The sequence below is a fragment of the Onychomys torridus genome, chromosome 19 (assembly GCF_903995425.1).
Source record: "Onychomys torridus chromosome 19, mOncTor1.1, whole genome shotgun sequence".
Classification (NCBI taxonomy): Eukaryota; Metazoa; Chordata; class Mammalia; order Rodentia; family Cricetidae; genus Onychomys; species Onychomys torridus.
Window position 1 is genome coordinate 13,949,704 of NC_050461.1, and position 18,400 is coordinate 13,968,103.

Below are 18,400 nucleotides of genomic sequence, written 5' to 3' on the forward strand. Positions count from 1 at the left end.
CTTGGGTCATTTACGAGAGGAGTACTCACTCTTAGCTGCTGAGCCATCTCTGCAGACTCCGCCCCCTTTAAAAAGATCTACTTTTATTATTTTTGATGATGTGTAAGTGTCTCTGGGTGGGTATGTGCATGAGGGCCCTGTTTCCTTGGAGGCCAGAGGCTTTGAATCCCCTGAAGTTTAGTTACTGGCAGTTGTGAGCCACGGATATGGACGTGAGGAACTGAACTCAGGTCCTCTGCAAGAACAGTTTCAAATGCTGAGTCATCTCTCCAGAACTCTTTGCTTCATTTTAATCTTTTTATTGCATTTACTTATTCATGTGTGTATTGGGGGTATTTGATACAGATGTCCAATGTGTTGGGGGTATTTGATACAGATGTCCAATGTGTTGGGGGTTGTTGATACAGATGTCCAATGTGTTGGGGGTTGTTGATACAGATGTCAAATGTGTTGGGGGGTTGTTGATACAGATGTCCAATTGTGTTGGGGGTTGTTGATACAGATGTTAAATGTGTTGGTGGTTGTTGATACAGATGTCCAATGTGTTGGGGGTTGTTGATGCAGATGTCAAATGACAACCATCTGTCATCTGTCCTCTCCCTCCACCTTGTGGTTACAGGTGGCCAGGTTTGCTGCCAAGGACATTTAACTTGAGGTATCTCACTGGTCCCTTTGTTTCATTTTACAGAGTGGCCACTGCTTCTTTTAATTTACAAGGAAGAATAAAATGGCTCTGGCCATTTGAAACCTATGCTGCCATGATAGCAAAGGGCTCCACAGGGAATGCAGAAACATTGCCCTTAGTGTTACTATGTCAACATGATACATTATAAAGCAAAGGAATGTGTGTGTGTGTGTGTGTGTGTGTGTGTGTGTGTGTGTGTGTGTCTGTCTGTCTGTCTATCTGTCTGTCTGTCTGTCTTCGAGGTAGGTTCTCAGTATGTAGCCCTGGGCTAGCCTGAAACCTCCAGAGATTTGCCTGCCTCTGTTCCCTGAGTGCTGAGATTAAAGTTATTTGCCGCCACACAGGGTGAGGCACAAGGATTTTGAAGACTGTAACTGAGGTTACTGATCAGTTGACTTTAAGACGGGGAGATCATCCAGGTGGAACTAGAATAATCAGAGGAGCCCTTTAAGAGCAGGGTACTGCCCGGCGGTGGTGGTGCACACCTTTAATCCCAGCACATGGGAGGCAGAGGCAGGTGAATCTCTGTGAGTTTGAGGCCAGCCTGGGCTACAAAGCGAGATCCAGGAAAGGCGCAAAGCTACACAGAGAAACCCTGTCTCGAAAAACAAAACAAAACAAAAGAGCAGGGTGCTTTCTCTAGCCTGTAGCAGACACAGTTAGATGCAAATAAGCTAAGGCTAGACATCCCCTGGCAGCGCAGTGAGGCAAAGATGTGGAGAGCTGCCTCAAGGTGCTGAGAGTAACCTCTGCCTGGCTACCAGGAGCTCAATCTTTAGCCACAAGGAACTGGATTGCATTCATTATGACAAGAGCCAAAAAGCATATTCTACCCTAGCATCTCCAGGGATCCTAAAACTGGACTCCAGCCTTGTGAGGCTCCCAGCCCAGCATCTACCTGTTGCTGGACCTCCCCACCCACAGAATGATGATAAGCTACTAGATGACGGTTGTATTAAACTGATATGGTTGTGGACATTTTTTTTTCTCCAGCAATAGATAATGAACACAGACCTATTTGTTAGTCATCTGTATCTTTAAAGAGAAAATAAAAGTGCTCTTTTTTTTTTTTTCTTGAATCTTTTCCATAGAATACTAAGTGTGGAAAATAAAGCAAAGGCTCACCTTCAAGAGATAAATTGTACCCACAACAACACCAGCTCTTATGCTTAAACTTTGAACAGAGAAGATAATGCAATTGAGCGAGTTATTGGCAGGCAAAGGTCAATTCACTGAAATGTCAAATACTTTTCAGAGACCAGGCAGATCATTATATCTGACAAGTCAGTCCTCAGTTATAATTTGCAAGTCACCATCTTCTCTATTCCTCTCTCAACAATTGACCCCTCCACGTCTCTTCTCAAGCCCAACCCACATTCCTCAGTGCCGACCTGGACCTGTGGGCTCAGAAAGGCCTACCCTGCCAAATGATGCTCCAGGTCTCTGTCCCAAAGTGGAGACCCTGTGTGTGTAGCTAACTGTTGACAGCCCCATACCTTTAGTTTCTTCTTAATTTCCTTTCCAGCTTCATGTTTGTTTTTATTTTCATAATCTTGAACATTTTACTTTGAGACAGGATCTCTAGTACTCCAGGCTGGCCTTGAAATCACTATGTAGCTGAAGATGGCCTTGAACTTCTCATGCTCTGGCCTTTATCTCTTGACTCCAGGCTGTAGATGGTCCCACGCTTGAGAAGTGTACATCTCCATTCTGCGTTCTGTGCTCCTTGAGAACTGGTGCATAGAGACCAATGACAGTTGGCTGAATGAGTGAGTGAGAGAGTGAACAACGCAAAGGAACTTCCTTAGTGAACTCACACCAGATTATGTTTTGCTTCATCAAGTAGCAATATTTTCATTCTAGTGCACACACAGGGAAGGGAGGTTGGGGAGCAACTGGCCATACTATTCAGAATAGTATTGCAATCACTTAGTAAACTCGCCTTCAACAGAACTCTTTTCGCATTGGTATCAAGGCACATGGGGTGAGGAGAACACTTGCCCTTCCTACCCAGTCCCTCCAAGATGGCTGCCACAGCTCTCACTGCCCTTCTCTGTGCAGAACAAAGCACAGTGTGCATCCAGTAATCTTCCTAATAGCAGTGACGGGTTTTTATTGATTTCCCTTTTCTATCACGGCCTGGTCTCTCTCATGAATTTATTTATTGCTTAGTATTTTATGAAGCACTCTGCACACAGATACATCATCAGATTCTCAGAGTAAACTTGAGTTTTAATTAGCACCCCTACTTTGAAACATAAAAACAAAGACTCAGAGGAGTTAACATGTACTGCTCTAACATCTTTAAATGAAGAGGAAAAAGAAAAGAACGCCGGGAAATGCGGGAGTTGTAGTTTCTTCTGTGTTATTCCCAAGGGTTAGGACAGTGAAACCCAGTCCTAGTTAGGGGTTCTATTGCTGTGGTAAAACACATGACCAAAACCAAGTTGGGAGGAGACAGTTTATTTCAGCTTACAGTTTCATGTCAGAGTTCCTTCCTGAGGGAAGTCAGAAGGGGGAACTCAAATGGGGCAAGAACTGGGAGGTGGGAACCTGTTGGCCAGAACTGATGCAGGAAGTGGGAGGCAGGAGCCTGGAGGCCTGAACTGATGCACAGACCACAGAGGAGTGCTGCTTACTGGCATGCTCCTCGTGGCTCAATGAACTTGTTTATTTATATACATACCACAGGACCACCACTGAGGGCTAGTACCACCCACAGTAGACCAGTCCCCCCACATCAATCCATCCAGAAAAAGCCCCTCAGGCAGATCTTACAAAGGCATTTCTCAACTGAAGTTCCCTCCCCTCCCCTAGCTTCTGTCAAGTTGATAAAAAACTAGCCAGCACAAGCCACTGGCCCCCGTTTTATTATTGAGTAAGAACACGCATTCATCATAGCCAAGCGAGTGAGAATGACATCTGGCCCTTGCACAGAGGAAAGTCATGGGTTAATGGCATGACCTTAGACCTCAGCTGATTCTTTATCCTTTTGGCTATTTTCTTAAAACACCACTTTTGAGGGTTAGTATCTATGGGAAGAAAATACCTTTTAGTGATTTCATTAGAAAGAACACTAAGCAGAATAACTGCTAAATTACTATGTATGCTATCCAGCACACTCTCGACGAATTTACGGGATTCCAGTGGTAGAAAGGTTGTTCACATGCACCCATACATGCATGTGCATACTGCTGAGGTACTTGTGTGTCACTCCTAACATGCACAGTGGATTCCATCTCTCTGGTAACATATGATCTTTGCCTTAATGACTTTCAGTAGTACTTTGAATATAAGAAATGAGAGAGGGGGGGGAGAGAAGAAACTCCAATGCTGGTTGGATGAACACTGTCACACTGTTATTTGTTTGCAAACTTAGTACATGTAGAATCCATTCTCTGCCAAAGATCAGGAGGAGACTTGATGATTTTGAAATGGGAGGCATACTTAGGTTTCAAAGATTTTTCTCTTCTAAATAAAAGGCAAAAAGAATGCTGTCTGCGATTTTAAACAGAACAAATAAATAGGGCAACATTAATCAATAGTTTTAGTGGTGGTTGCTTATACAGAGATGTGAGCATCTCCCACACTTTCCATCTGGATGAGGACTTTGGCTTGTTGTTATTTAGATGTGATTGACATTGTAATCTGACAGTCTGGTCTATTAGTATTAGTAGATCTATGTATGCAAGTCACAGCAGTATTTCCCCAGCTGAAGCTTAACAGAGGGACTTAACTATGAAGTCAGAAACTAATGGTGTAAGGTTATCTCCTAACGTGGACAGAGTTCTGGGGTAAAATCAGCTTTATTAACAATAAGATTAATAAAGTACACTCACGACATAGAACAGAGCTGAGACACTGCCCCTGATTCCATTGTCAAGTCCTGCCATTCTGTCCAGGTGAGGTGAGGATCAACGGCAAGCTGCTGCATGTTGCCTGATCCTCACTCACCACCCAAGAGAGCGCATGAAGACTTCCCCTCAGCTCTTAAGGGGTCATATATGCAGACAAAGCCACGCCCTAGGGCTTGTACCCGAAAGCCATTGACTGAATGGAATAAATTCCCACAACAATCTCCTTTTCTCTCTACTTTTGCCCTTAATTCACAGATGAACATGAAACCTTGAGAGACCATACGTTGATAAGCATGTTAACTGTGGGAATGCTGAATTCTACTTTTCAGTTTTAGGAAGCTTTGGCACCTGTCTCCAGTCCCCTGTTGAGTTGCCCTGCTCCTCCCTTTTCTGTTTCCTCTTGTATGTGAGGAGCAGATTGAAAATAAGAACAAATGAAATAAAATGAGGACATTCCAAGATAAACAGACACTAGCCAGAAAATCCCTGTTGTTAAAAGCAAATACATGTTCATAAAGAATTATTAAATGAGTAACAAGTAAATAATGATGAAGTCACCTTGCTAATTAACTTCAGGAATATAGTTGCAGCATCAGGGGTGCCCTGTTGAATCAGTCTCCTGCTTCTCCACCAGCCATGTGACTATTTCAAGAAAGTTTATACAAACTTATATTACTAATACTTTGTTATTTAGGAAAAATAAAGTGGTGAATACTTCCCTTGTAGATCGAGAATAATGCTTTCATTTCAAGGGAACCTAATGAGAACTCCACTTTCTATTTTGGTCCCTATTTATTTTCCAATTCTTTGGGGACTGGGTGGTATTTAACAATGAAACAAGCAGTGTTCCCATGTCTAATTAGGATTTTCTTGTAGGATTAATAAGTCATGTCTCATTAGCCCACTGAATGGGCGGTGTTAATCTTCACCTTGGCATGCTAATCTTGAAATGAGTTTGTGGATCAGTATTGAAAGACATTGAACAAACAGTTTGATGTGAGCCTCTGAGTGGATTGAAATGTATCTCCGCCCACAAATGTGTCCTTCCAGGTGTAGTAAGTGCTGGTCTGGAGTGGCCACCAGAGGCAGTCACCATCTTGTCCCTTTCCAGCAAAGAAAGCCAAAAGCATCTTTGTCTTCTTCTTCCTTGGTGACTTGCTCTTCCCTCTGTGATGATTTTTTCCCCCCTCACACTGGAGAACTCATAACATGGCCAGCGCACAGGAATGTTGTTGGGTTTCTGGTGGAGACTGGCAAAAAGCTATGCTGTTCACACTTGATGCTAACTTTCTCTGAGAGGAGTGGGCTTGAGTTCCATGACACAGTAGAAGGTAAAAACAATGTACTTCCAAGTTTTATTCAGCTGAAAATATCCTAGATTCTTCTTTCATTTTTTTTTAATGATGACACTAATTCAACAGGCCAAAAATTGGTCAGTGGAGAGGGAAGTAAAGCATGGTGTTCTTTCTTTGATTCTAATCAGACCTTCATAAAACTGAACAACACTGCCAGATAATCTCTTAAGCACATTCTCTTTTTAGAATTTTCTTACTTTAGAGAAGTAATTTGTGCCTTCCTCCAGGAAGCCAAGTTTCTTTTCTTTGCAGTTCCATCCCCAGTGCATTGCATATGGTGGGTTCTTCCTACGTATTTGTTGACGGTGTGGACCGAACAATGAAGGCTTTGTAATTGCCAGCACCAGCTGAGTCTTTCCAATGAGCTCAGTCCGAGGAAAGTGCTCCTTAAGGAGTTAATGCTATCATTTGGGAAATTAAAATAAATAACCTGAAATGTAGCATGCCTGCTCATCCTGTGTTAAATAAGTGATGAATGAAACAGATTTGGGGGACCCTAGGAGATTGGAGGCAGTCATGCAGACCCCATATAGGAATGTGGTGGTTTTATAATAAAAGTCTTAATTTGGTAGCCATTTTGGTTTTGGCAGCTGGAAAAATAGAAACACAAATAAAAGCAAAAAAAAAAAAAAGTCAATATATATGTTATATTCTTACCAGCTGCCTGGCGTTTCATGCACCTATAATGACATTTTGCTTTGTATAACCTCATGAGAGTGATGTGACTATCTACTTTTGACAAAGCTAAGGCCTGGACAAGCTTACCAATGAGTCTAATGTCTTGTAGTAAACACAAGGTGGAATTGGATTCGAACTCTAATCTGACTGGCATCAAGTGCTGTGACCCTCCACACAGACGGTGATGCCTAAACAAAAGATGTGCTGCATGACCAGAGAGCCTGGGTCTGAGGCTGGAAGCTGAATGCTCTTGGCATACATGTGTCTGTTGGCCTTGTTCCTTTCACAGAGCTGAGAACATCCCATGTGGAACATTGGGCTTCTTTTGCTCGCTAAGATTTTGTGTTCATGGATGCTTTGTCTTGCCTCTTTGTATGGCCTCTTTATATTTGTCTGAGCTAACATTCCCTTAGTGTGTCAATTCTGACTTCTGTTATAACATCCTTGCGCATCTTCCCCCAACTTCCTCCTGACTTCCCGCTCTGTCTTGCCTGCTGCTTTTGTGTATAGCTATGGATTTGTCTTGTGCTACCCCCTTTCTGCCATGTTTTTTTAATTCTTTTTATTCTTGGCCTAGCCTCCTCATTCTCCTGTATCCATACCTTGGGTAATTTTAGCCACCCAAGACAAAAGCAACACAGGCAACCCACACTGGGGTACGAGCTGAGCCAAGGTAAGGAAACAGAAATAAGCTTTTCTCTTTGCTAGGAGATGACTATGTGGAAGAGGAAGAGATGGTTTGGTTTGTAGTGAAGAATGGACATAGGCTACAGAGATGGCTCAAGTGGTGGCTGACATCTGAAATCCCAGTGCTGGGCGATGGAGATCGTGGAGGCTCTCTGGCCATCCAATTTAGACAAAACAGTAAGTTCCAATTCCAGTGAGAGATGTGTCTCAACAAATAAGATAGAAAGTTATTGAAGAACAAACCCAGTGCCAATGTCTGAACTTCATACATGAGAGCATGGGCAAGCACCCTCTCTTCTTCACATAAATATGCTAAACACAAGCACACAGAGAGAGAGAGAGAGAGACAGAGAGAGACAGAGACAGAGAGACAGAGACAGAGAGACAGAGAGTGACAGAGAGGGAGAGAGACGGAGAGTAGTTCTGGCCATCTAGAGGTTTGGGTAGAAGGATTGACATTGAGTTCAAGGCCATGCAGGGCTGGAGCGTGAGACCTCATCTCAAAAGAAAACACACAAAAAGGAACAACTGTTTAAAAGGCACATTAGACAAGAATAGACCTTTGGAAAAGGCAGACTTGAGTGTATGGATGACAACGTTGGAAGTGGAGCCCAAGCACAAATGAATGAATGAAAGCTCATCAAAAAGCCAATTATGTTGAAGGAAATGTAGGTCCTAAATGGCACTGATAGAGACGGAAGGTACCAGTATCCTTACAGAAGATGAGCATAAGGACACCAGGCAGAGCACTGCTATTGATTCTTCCAGACCAGACACACTAACAGCTTGCTTAGGTAACAGCTAGTGGAGAGATGTGGCAATGGAGGAAAAGAGATGAGCAGAGAGATATTTTTAAGAAAAAGTCATTGGGACCACTATAAAGACAATGAAATACACAGTTTTAGGATTCCTTCTAACTTTGAAATGGTCTTAGTTCTTTCACAGTGCAGGAAGAGGTGTGTAAGGAAAGACCAGCCAGTTGGAGCCTTCCACTCAGTGTTCTCAGCATGTCAGACTTCACGGGGTGGGAAAAATAATAAGGAGTTGCATGTGTGGTGACAGTGTTATTTGGGGTTAACTATTCTTGGGATTTTCTTCTTTTTCATTTTAAAACCATGAGTTGAGATTTCTCAGAAGTGTAGGAAATGCTTGAAGACAACTTTTTATCGAAATCATGTGACAGAACACATTCTGAATTGGTATTAAATGTAAGAAGAATTTTTTTTTTACTCCTTTCCTGAATGGTAGATATATTTAGGATATACATTTTTATTGTAATAATCTTGAACATGTGTAATGATGGGCCATATTAAGTATATAATGGAATTTCCTTGGAGGTTGGTAGTTCCTTCCCTTATAAACATTACATTCTATAAACATGAAAAGACAGATGCTCTCCTCCTCCTCCTCTTCTTCCTCCTTCTCCCCCCTCCCCTTTTTTTGTATAATCTCTATCCCTTGAGTATGGGCATGACCTGTCACTGTGCCTGGCCCATAGAATGTGGTAAAGGTGATTGGGTATCACTAGTCATCTTACGACATTGTGTATCATTGTCTCTCTAGTAGGCGTGAGTGAGTCTTCTTTTTTTTTTTTTTTTTTTTGTCCCTGACTACGCAGAAGAGAGTTGAAATGGACTTGTAGCTACTGGAAACTAAACGCTGTCAACAACCACATGAGCACAGAAGGATATCTTCTCCATAGTTTAGATGAGAATGAAGCCCTGGCTAATGCCTGGCTGGCAGTCCTATGAAAGCCTGAAGCAGGGAACCCAACTAGACCATGTCTAGGGTTGCTTCAAACTCAATATCTTCTTATCTCTGTCTCCTAAATGCTGAAGACAGATGTGTGTGTGTGTGTGTGTGTGTGTGTGTGTGTGTGTGTGTGTGTATCCACACCAAGCTATGCATGTCTCTTGGCTGTAACATGTGTGGAGATTTCTTATTCGGGATAGAGGATCAGTATAATTCAGTTGGTCCCCCCTTCTGTTGCCTCTATAAACAGTGAGAAGAGCTGTCATGCTAAGATCTATGTCATTCTGGACTTCTGACTGCCCCTTAGGATGAACACACAGCATCTAAGTGCTATGCATACTCCAGGCCCTACTACTCTTCATCATTTCTTCTTTTCCATGCTTCATACCCTCCAAAGAAGTGGAGGGCAGAGCTCACAGCCCATGTCTTTCTTCAAGGCTGAAAGCTATCAGCAGTCATATGAACCCACTTAGGGAGACAGAGAGAAGCAGCTGTTTTGTCAAGGACAGGGACAGATAACTAAGGCATGCAGGATGGACGGGGTGCTGAGCTGAGGTGGGGAAGTGCGTGGGCCTTTGCTCAGCCCCCTGTTAATTCCGTTGTTGTGCCGGGTGTGAGTGGTGCAGAACTTCCTCCACCTTATTGCAGATGCACTCTTATAACTTGCTTGTCATCACTACCCTCCTGAACTAAATGCTCACCCAGGCTTGGAGCTTATTTCCTCTCCCTCATCCTCCACTCATGTCCCACACTCACTCCCTAAAAGGCAAATCAGACTGATCGCACAACATTTCCTAGTAGCATCCAGAAGCGCCACCCTGGCGCAGCTCTCGGAGGTTTTCTTTCGTCTGGCTGGCCTTGTTATACCTCTCAGTAGACTTCCTGTGCCATGCAGCTACTGCTCACGCTGTTTCAATAAGGCATAGTGAACACTCATGCTCTTTCCAGATTTCTACTTTTGCTAAAGTTGTTCTCCCCATGAGGCATGCCCTCACTCACCATGTACTGGGCTAACTTCATCTTACTCTTTACAATCCAGTGGGCATACCGCAAGCCTCGGGAAGCCTCCATAGACCTTCTAAAGAGGATTGTAAGGGGTGGAGCCAGAGGTGGGATGGAGATCCAACTGGGAGAGCATCTGAACTACTGAATATCGCTCTTTTTCTCCAAATGGGCAACACTTTTCAGCTTCTCATCAAACTGCGGCCTTAATAAATATGAACGTGAAGAAGTCCTAAAGCTCGTCCCCGGCTACCTCAGCGATAACACTGTGAAGATAGTATGTAAATATTTTCCCTGTGAACATCTAATTTCCCATGCATTCACACACACACACACACACACACACACACACACACACACACACACACACACACACACATTTTAAGTAGCAAATCTCCACATGACTTCTGAGATGGCTAGAAATACCGGAAAATGAAAAAGGATCACAAAGATTTTAGCATCTGAACATTTGCCCAGCTGCAGATGTTATGGGTGTATTCCTGTTGCCACGGTCTTCTTGTTCATATGTGAGCGATGTAAAGGAAGTCAGCTTGGGCTGGGTAACTAGAGAAAAAGCCATCGGAGTATGTTTAGACATCATCAAAACTGGTCTAACTAATTAGGAAGGAAAAGAATCAACCAAGTTTGGAAACTTTCTAGGAACCACTAGGGGGCTCCCTCACATCCCTCAATCGTTGAAGGCCTGACCAACACAGCAGGGCCACAAAACAATGACTAAAACCGCTCTGTCACCGAAGGCATGAGCCTATTCACATAAAGCCTGAAAATAGGACTTTATTATTTTAAGGTTTGCTGGAGTTAGAAATGCATTTATGCTAAATAATTTAGCAGCACAATGTAAATATGGAATTTTACATTGTGAAATGTAAACGGCACACTGTGTTTCATTGCATCCAGTCTCTTTGGCATAATAATAATATAAAAACCTCCCAAACTTTCATCTAGCTTCTGATTGCTTCTCTTTCCAAGTAACACAAAGTAAAATGATTTAAAAATTTCCCTCTGGGATAATTCTGTCATGTCAATGAGTCATCATTTGGAGCACTGTTTACTGGCGTGAAATATTTATACATCTGTGCATTGAGACACATAGATATATATGCAATTGGAGATGAAGTTAGTTAACAAACACACAGAATGAATTTTTAAGACTGTTACAGCACCAGTTGAAGAAGGCCGTGCAAAGCTTGGTCCTGTGTAAATGTGTTTGCTATTGGAGTGTTCCTCATTTGCCATTCTTAAGCAGCTAAAATGAAAAATGTGTTTGACAACTTTCCTCCCTAAAACGTTTAGCCACATCTATGACATTCTTGATTACTAAGGAATAAAAAATTGCTTATTTATTTTCCTTTATAGGTTGTGATTTATCATTGTTTCCACAGAGTTTCAAATTATAAGAATAATTCACTATTTGTTTCCATTCTCATCAGATGTTATGGCATAAATATTTAAAAATTGCACGCAGAACTGTACTTAGGGTGGTTTTTGTGCTCTGAAAAGTGTGAGCCCTTTACACTGTGGAAATCAAGATTATTTAAAGCCAGGAGATATGGGAGATGAGAAAGAGAAGACAATTTCCTCTGGCTTTTCTTTGTTTTTGTTTTTTTTTTTAATTATTTTTCTCTTTCTTCTTTATCGCAGTATCTAGTTATGCTCTTCTTTGAGTTTGTTAATTACTAGCGATTTAAATGTTGAGTTAACTATTCACAATGGACAAAAACAAGACGTGGAGCAAATTGTTTGGTCTTATAAATGATCCTTTTTTTTTGTATATGGGTGGTTGTACGATGTGTATGGCATGTGAATGTTCACATGTGTGATTGTGTGTGCATGTTCATATGTGCCAGTGTGTGGGTGTATGTTCACATGTGTGTGGTGTGCATGTGTGTGCATGTTCACATATGTGGGTATGTTTGTGTGTGGTGTGTGTGCATGTTCACATGTGCGAGTATGTGGTGTGCTAACTGTGTGAGTATATGGTGTGCATTTGTGTGTGTACATTCACATGTGTGAGTGGGGGTGTGTGCATGTTCATTTGTCTGAGTGTGTGTGCATGTGTGACTTCATGTTTATATGTGCAAGTTTGTGTGTGTGGTATGTGCATGTGAATATGTATGTTCACTAGTAAAAGTGTGTGTACTTGAGGTGTATGTGGCTGTATTCATGTTCATATGTGCGAGTGTGTGCATGTTCATACATATGAATGTGTGTGTGTGTGTGTGTGTGTGTGTAAGTATATGCATGCTCACATGTAGGAGTGTCTCGGTGTGTGTGCATATATGCCCATGCATGTGGAGACCAGAGGTTGGGTCCCCTCCTTGACCATTCCTCATTTTATTTACTGAGGTAGGGTCTCTTGCTTCCTAAGTGAATTTTGGCCTAGCTAGCTAGCCTTCCCAGGGATTCCATCTCTGGCTTTGAGCAAAGCGACTGCAGGGACTCTTAGCACTTGTGTAGGTGATAGGGATCTGAACTCTGGTTACAATTGGGTTTATATTCATGTACGTGGTTTTAGTTTTACAAAGATCAGTGCATGACTTGCTTGTGTGCTGCCTTCTCTAGTACTTTAAACACAAATGTGCCCCCTAGAAGGGAATGCTGGGAATTAAGCAGCAGCAGCTGCTGTTCAGCTCAGACTGTCTATCAATCAAGTAAAGAACACACTAAAATGCTTAAGGTAGTTCTCAGGTGGAGTTACAAGCTTTTGTTTAAGCAGGAGGTTTTGCTTTTGGACAGATCTCTTGATAAAATCTGAGTATGATTGCGTCAGACAAACAAAATATGTAGTCAAACAGAAACTTTCAATTTGGTAACATAGGTCTAAATGAAAAGATGAGATAGCTAGCTAAATCCTCTGAAAGCACAAGATGGGCATCCCATGTGGTGGTGGAAACAAACGTGTAACCAGTGATTGATACTGTGTCACACATATGATATTATATTCATTACAGACCTCATGTACACTGTCAAATAATTTTCACTCATTGTCTCAGGAACATCTGCACACAATATTTGAAATGATATTTGTATACTGAGCATGAGAAAAAGACAACTGGAAATTTCTTGATGAATGGGCATATTAAAGAGCTATGCCAATTATAACACAAAAAGTAAAGTACTTATTTCTATCCTGAGCAGTATTTTCTGAGTTAATTTGAGTTTATCCTGGAATGAATAATTATTTAATGACATTGGTATTTATATTGGTGGTTTCAGTACAAAGAGTGGCTACAGAAGTGAGTGCTCCAGGAAGGCTAATTCATCTTGTAGTTATGTACACACATATGCATAAGTGTATACTCACACACATATGTGTATGTATCCATGGTACATTTCTCCTTGAGCAGCTATGAAGTTATGCACTTCTGATAACACAGTTGACTGCAATCCACAGTCTCTATCTTAACAGAGCTGATCATGCTGGAGGCATGTTTAACAGCTATGTATCTGAAACCAAGCAGCAGCAAAGATAGCAGTCCAGTGAGTGACAAGAGGCAGAGATGCTAAGAGCTGGTCTGTGGTGATATTTTATTTGTACGTTAATAAATAAAGTTTGCCTGTAGATCAGAGTACATAGATAGCCACTCATAAACAAAAGTCAGATGGTGGTGGCACATGCCCTTAATGCTGATCACATGGCAGGCAGAGTCTCTGTGTGATCAAGGACACAGCCAAGCATGGTGACACACACCTTTAATCCTGGTACCAACCATAGAGACCTGGAGGTCTGTACAGACAGGCAGTGATGAGGAAGTGATGTGGCTGGACTAAGAGCCAATGAGAAGACAGAACAGGAAGGCAATAAAGGCACAGGTTAGACAGGAAGAAGCTGGTTCTTTCTGAGGAAGCTACGGCGGTGAGGTGAGTAAGGTTAGCTGATGTCTATCACTATTTCCCTGATCTCTAAGGCTTTCACCACTATATTTGGTTCTGTGTTCCTTATTTAATAAGACCGTTTAGAAATTTGTCTACACTGGTCTAGAATTCATCACAGGCAAAAGGCCATAGTTCTGGCCTCATGTTCCCTTTGCTGCAGAATGATTCCTCATCCTAGCCCCAGGAACACACTTGAAGAAAAGCCCTGGCATGTTAGTCAAGCTCCAGGCCAAGCAAGTTCTGCCTGTTTTAAGAGCAATAGGCTAATTGCAAGTATTTTCAGAGAGGGAGATGGCTTACTGGTTAAGAGCAGTGGCTGCTCTTTCAGAGGTCCTGTGTTGGATTTTCAGCAACCACATGGTGGCTCACAACCATCTAAAATAGTATCTGATACCCTCTCCTGGGCACTAATATGTAAAATATAAATAAATTTTTTAAAATTAAAAAAAAAAAAGAGACGGGAGGGCCTAATTTAAAAATTCCATCTACTTAGGTCATGGGCCACATCATTTGTTTTGCCAGCTTCTAGAAATGAACTATCTTTTGAAAGTGCCTCCTGCACGTTCAGGACATCTAGTCTAGAATCATCTCATCCCAGCAGCCCTACTCCCCTAAGTTCTGTTTCAGATCACTGTTTCATCTTTAATCCTATGAACAAAATTCACAGATAATAAAACTGAGACTATTGCCAAGATCCTTGGCTAACCAAGAACAACAAAAGCAGCATATTCTCAAAATGATGTTTTCTTTATGAGTCTGTGCCTAAGGCCACTGAATCAAACTAAATGGATTTAGGTTTCCAAGCTACTGCTGAGGAGATAGCCAGGCCCCTTATCGGTTTATTAGGGTTTTCTCTAATCCCAATAGTTATTATAAATAATCCACACATATTGGCAGGTGATGACCCCTCTCCTCTTCCGCGTTAATTTTCCATTCTAATTGCCTAATATTGGAGAGACCGTCTTACCTAGCCTTGACTGCACAGTAGCAATCCCCACAGATCTGACCCAAAGCTCCATGATTATTACAACTCCTGGCCTTTACTTATATTGTTAGTCAATATTTGCAAGCATCATAATCTATGAGTAAGAAAGGGACAGCTTGGAAAAGTTCTATAAAAGAAGGGAAAATGTGGCTGGTCTTTCTGTAGGCTAAAGGAGAGGAAAGACCACATCACGGTTCCTAACCTATATTTCCTTTTGTCCTTTATTATGGTTATCTGTGAACAACAGCCTCTAAAAGTAAACTGATTCTTCTATAATAATTTTGGGGCATGAGATGGAACTTCTTATATTAAGGAAAACATATATTATGAGCTTGAAATAACAGTCTAATCCGCAGGCAGGTCACATGCTTCCATTCTCACATCCCCCGTCATGTACACAATCTTCTCCTTTTCTCCCATGTTTCTCCTGTACCTGGGTACTCTGGGCCATTTTCTTCAAGCAGAGACTGCGGACAGACGACAGACTGACATTCTACCACACCTCCGTTAAAGAGAACGTTTTTGATGTCTGGACATGTGTAGTCTTGTGGAAAAGAGCCTTATTTCCCTCATAGACAAGAGCAGCTGTGTGGCTAGCAGTATTTCCCCAGAGATGGTCTGAGTTAAAAAAAAATCGATATCAACTCTTGACACATTTTCATTTACATCAGCACATGACTTTCAGTCAGGGTCCAAATCAATAGGCAGCTTTTAACACTGCCCGACTCTTTCTTCCCATCGGGCGGCAGGCAGGCCATTTGACTTAGCCTACCATGTTTCTTCAGGACGAAGTTTAACTGTTTTTTCTGTGACTAATCACAACAGCCTAAACTGCAACATTAATCACATGACCATTTCCTTACCACCACTTACAGCCAATTGACTTTTTACTAAGTGAAACCATTTGCGGAAGGTGACAGTCACTCTGAAGGGGTCAGAGGTCAATGGGGGAAGAGAAATATTTAGTTTTAAAACTTCTTAGGGTAACACTATGCCGGACAGTCGTTACAAGCCTCAGACTTTGTGGGAACATTCTGTAGACAAGGTGGAGACTGGGTTATTTGAAATGGAAGTGTTGTTGAGGGTCCTGGTATCTGGTCTGAAGACAATTAACCTGCCCCTTTCTTTAAGCTACAAGTTATAAAGTCACTAGTGATTGGCGATGTGTTTTCTCTGACTTTTGAAAGTGGATTCTTTCTCTTTTGATTTTCAAACTATCTTGGAAATTCAGTTAGATCTTATGGCACATAAGTTTGGCAACCTCTGCAGTACTGGCAGTCTTCAGTAAATGTATCATGTAGTTCATTACTGTGGTAACTCGGATTTCTAAATAATGAATCAAATTCGTACATTATTTAGAACCCACACAGGGGTTATTAAGCTGAATAAGCAGAGACATGCAGAGGTTTACAGCATATTCATCTAGGGTAGTTCCCCAGCAACAAAGTAACATGCTTTAAAAGTATATGAAAAGGCAACCTCCTGGATGACATCACATTCTATTTATAATACCCTCAGACAGCAATAGCATCTTTTTAGACTGCTGCTTGGTGAGATGTCAGTAGTTTCTGATGCTCCCCCAGAGCATCCTGTTGATGAGTGCTAAGTGTGGAATACCCCCCTCCCCCCATGGTGATTTACAGGAATGTAAGTATGTAAAAGGAACAACACTATTTTTTAGGAGGGAAAGTTGTGGGTGTCTCCTCTACTGCCTCCACATTCCAGTATAAGCATGAACTTGTAGGCTTGCATATAGCTGCACCTAGCCCATCCTACATCAGGTTTGGAACATTCCCAGGACACGCACGAGCTGTGTGGAGCCTCTGACATATGGCATTGAGGTAGAGCAGATCTGTTGATATGGGGGTGTCCACTGCTGCTCCGAATTTCTCTTCCTGTCTTTCCAACTTTAGAGCACAAGGGCTGATGATGTTTCAGATGTTTGGTGCATCACATGACAGGTACCCCTTGCCTGGGAAGAATCTTGCCTCCATGAAGGAAGATTATGGCAGAGATAACAGAAGGTGATAAACCTTAACTGGAGTGAGTACTCCCCAGGAAGCAAGCTCTAGACATCTGGCCTTAGGATTGATGTAGTATTTATCTCCCCCATTTAGAAAGCTCAGCTTATGGTACTGAATGCATGTGTCTAAAAGTCACACACTATACCCTTACTTCAACTCAATCATTAAAGTTGTATCACTGTGCTGACCTGTTTTATTGCAGCTGGGGCTCTGTGCACGAAGTCTAAAGTCTGCCCTCTTAAACAGGCATTTCAAAAGAATTTCTCAACTTCAGAAAGTGGGAGGCTCCCGTTCCTCTGGGAAACATGAGTAGTCAGCCTAGCACGGACATTTTTTAAAAAGTACCAAATCAAGTTTTTCTTGGGATTGCACACTTCCAGAGATGCCTCGAGATATTCTAAAGCATTTTCAAAGCAATCTTGAGCTCACTGTAACAACCAGCGCTGCCCTTGCAGGCAGAGGGAGAGTGCTTGGAAATGAACCAAATAACAGTTACTACAACCTCAGCCTCATTTTTAATATGCTACGAAGTCACATAATAAACACAAGCCGTGATTTTATCAATACTAGATTTTGCATGAGACTGAAATAGTCCCAAAGGGAAAAGCAATTGAGCTGATTTATGTGTGTGTGCGTGTGCGTGTGTGTGTGTGTGTGTGCGTGTGTGTGTGTGTGTGTGTGCGTGTGTGTGTGTGTGCGTGTGTGTGTGCGTGTGCGTGTGTGTGCGTGTGTGTGTGTGCGTGTGTGTGTGTGCGTGTGTGTGTGCGCGTGTGTGTGTGCGTGTGTGTGTGTGCGTGTGTGTGTATGTGTGTGTGTGTGTGCGTGTGTGTGTGCGTGTGTGTGTGCATGTGCGTGTGTGCGTGTGTGTGCGTGTGTGCGTGTGCGTGTGTGTGTGCGTGTGCGTGCGTGTGTGTGTGTGCGTGTGTGTGCGTGCGTGTGTGTGCGTGCGTGTGTGTGTGTGTGTGTGTGTGTGTGTGTGTGTGTTTTGCCCGTAGGTATATATGTGCTCCATATGCTTGCAATGACTACAGCAGGCAGAAGAGGGAGCTAGAAACCTTGGAATTGGAGGTACAGGTGGGTGTGAGCTACCATATAGGTACTGGGAATTGAACTCCTGTCCTCTGGAAGAGCAACAAGTGCTTTTAACTGCAGGCCCATCTCTGCAGGCCCCAAGAGGAATTTTTATTTCAGTAGTGTCTAGAGGACAGGAAAATACCCAAACACTCTTGGCCACTGAATGTAAAGAACATTTAGAGGTCACAACAGTCTATTATTTGGAGAGAGAGAGAGAGAGAGAGAGAGAGAGAGAGAGAGAGAGAGAGAGAGAGAGAGAGGAGGGAACCTATGTAGCCTTAGCCGTTCTGGAACTCACTATGTAGAGCAGACTGGCTTCAAACTCATAGAGATCCACCTCCCTCTGTCTCTCCAGGGTTGGGATCAAAGGCGTCACATCCCTGCCTGGCGTGTATTTTCAATGT

General features: G+C 42.4%; 1 protein-coding gene across 3 annotated transcripts in view; it reads right to left on the reverse strand.

The window, feature by feature from the left end:
• Window positions 1–18,400, reverse strand: part of Hs3st5 (heparan sulfate-glucosamine 3-sulfotransferase 5) — a 283,395-nt gene that overhangs the window by 21,894 nt on the left and 243,101 nt on the right. The window contains exon 1 of one of the 3 annotated variants that reach the window (XM_036169334.1): window positions 2,182–2,246. The exons of the other annotated variants lie outside the window; for them this stretch is intronic. The gene's annotated coding sequence lies outside the window, so the exon portion shown is untranslated. Of the gene's footprint in view, window positions 1–2,181; window positions 2,247–18,400 lie in introns of those variants that run through there. 3 annotated transcript variants of the gene reach the window in all.